We start from the raw sequence: 2473 nt of genomic DNA, 5'->3' as shown, positions 1-2473 counted from the left end.
TTTTTTTTTTTTTAAGGTATTTTGTATCTATCTGTTCATTGCAAAATTGTATAAAATAGGGGCCCACCGAGCAAAAAATTGAAGATGACCTATGATTTCAAGTTAACCTATTAACTTGAAATCATGGTGGTGACAGCAAATGACAAATGGGGACGTGAAAACAGCCCAAATCCATGATGGAAGATGTGCTTGTTATGTTCTGAGTATAGGCTGGGCCTGTAGGTGTGAAGTCAGTTCCAGAGCTGGGTGCACACAGTGGGGTGGTAGCCAGACCAGCCTCACTACCAGGAAGTGGATGTTGCTGAGCCTGTGTGTTCCGCCCCTTGGCCAGGAAACTCATAATCCCATTAATCAGCACTGGCCTGGTAAGGCAAGGAAGGTAATGGACACCCACAAGCTGTTCACCACCCATCACTGCATTTGAAAGCCCCTGCTATAACAGAGTCCTTCGGGTGAACTGATGACTCATTCACACCCTCCAAATCCATTTTGGGAAATCCCATTCCTTCCCATAAGCCACTTTTGTTATCAGTTCTATCTCACATCCCTGGCTAGATTGTGTATGACTCTGTCATTAGTTGCAAAGGCAGAAAACCCAACACAAAATTGGCTTAAGGAAAAAAAGGAAATGTACCCAGGCATAACAGAACTTCAGGGACAGGCCTATGGGCAGGTGTGCCTTGCTCAGGGACTTAAACAATATCATCTGGATCTGAGTTCTTGCTACTCTCTTGCTCCTTGTTGCTCCATTCTCAAAAAGGTTCTTTCCTCACAGTAGTGAATATTTACAGTAGCTCCAAATTTTACTTCCATTTCATAATTCCAAAGTGTAGAGGCCGTGTATCTCCCTCCCTCACTGAACATCAATGACACCCTGCAGAATTATGAAGATTACCAAGTCCTGCACCTGCTCTTATCACACCACATTGAATCGCAGGCTCTTCATGAGCCAGTCTCTGCAATCTAGGGGCTTAAATCAAGGAACATTACTTGGGGGAAGGAGGGTGAGTGGGCTCTGCCTCTCCAAGCACCTGGACTGCTCTGATGAGCAGGATTCTCAAAGGAAAGGAAAATAGAACCTTTAACAGAAAAGGGAATACTGGGCAACATGAACAACTAATGTCTTTTACACTGACTGTTCAGACAAACTAATTTTCACCGTCTGGGAATCAGACCCTCAACTCAGAAATGTAACCTTTCAGTAAATAAATACGCTGCAACGATAAAGTGGAAGGCTTTCCTGGAGGATAGCATCTTCCACTACCAGGTACCTTTGAGGAATGAGCACTGGTGTATTACTAGCTCAGTGCAGACTATGTAGATCCACTAGTTTCCTGGCAAAGGTGGAGATTCATGTCCTGTACTCCACAGTGCATTCAGTGCTGAGTTGTTTTTAAAAGAATGAGAGGATTACAAAATGATGTAAAAATAAACTTTTGTAATAAAAAAAAGGAAAAAAAAAAGAATGAGAGGAATATCACTGATATTTTTGCAAGCAGAGTCTAAACTGTTCAAGCCCGTCCAATTGAGCCAGTTTGCAAGGCTAAATAAACTCTGCTTTATTTCTTTTATTGCAGTAATTTGCAAGACACACACACTGTACGTTCTCAGAACAATTTGTGTTCCCAATCGTTTGAGAACAGAAACCGTAAATTTTGTTTATGATTTGTGTATGGTGTAACTGCGTGGTTGTTTTTCTATAAACTCCTTAATCTGTTAATAAATTTGTTGGACTTAGCACGGCGGGATGTGTGCACTCACCTCTTGGGATAAGGAAGAGAAAGTTTTCCAAATGTGGTTGCCCACCGTGAAGCTCAGCGAGAAAAGATAAGAGTAGAACAGTAAGTGATTCCATCTGATTTGGGTTTTTAAAATATACATTTTAAAAGTACAGATTTAAAGCAAGACTAAATCCTTCTGGGGGTCAGATGTGAGTTCCAGTTGCAAGCTCCCGATCACAATTTTTAAAACGTGGATGCACATTTCCAAGCTCCCGATCACAATTTTTAAAACGTGGATGCACATTTCCTAACCTGTAAATACTATCTCCACCGAGATCGCTGTAAAGAAGAGCGAAATAGCCACATTTCAAAATTCCGCAGTATTGCAATAGTTGCCTATCATCGCCTGCCCCACCACCAAAATAACACTGGCACGACCCAGATGGGACTCGAACCCACAATCCCCAGCTCCGGAGGCTGATGCCTTATCCATTAGGCCACTGGGTCACCACAGGATCCGGGTTCTCACACCGTCTCCTTACGTGATGCCATCATCGCGCCCCGCCCCCGCGCTCCGCGGCCTCGCGCTGGGCGGTGTGTGAGATTTGGGAGCCGCCCCAGGCTGCGGCCACACGCGCCTGCGCTCTCGGCCCGACTGGCGTCCGAGCCCCACGCGCCTGCGCGGTCCCGGAGCTGCGTGGCCTCGCGGCGTCGCCTGTTCAGGGATTCTTTTCGCGAGGTGCTCAACGCTG

The 2473-nt window shown here is 45.2% G+C and overlaps 1 non-coding gene across 1 annotated transcript; it reads right to left on the bottom strand.

The window, feature by feature from the left end:
- Positions 1-2155: 2155 nt before the first annotated feature.
- On the bottom strand, positions 2156-2228 carry TRNAR-CCG. The gene has a single exon. It is a non-coding gene; the product is annotated as a tRNA-Arg (tRNA).
- Between the last annotated feature and the right edge of the window lie 245 nt (positions 2229-2473).

The sequence above is a fragment of the Condylura cristata genome, unplaced genomic scaffold (assembly GCF_000260355.1).
Source record: "Condylura cristata isolate star-nosed mole 26May11 unplaced genomic scaffold, ConCri1.0 scaffold00038, whole genome shotgun sequence".
NCBI lineage: Eukaryota > Metazoa > Chordata > Mammalia > Eulipotyphla > Talpidae > Condylura > Condylura cristata.
This window is presented reverse-complemented; position numbering and strand designations above follow the sequence as displayed.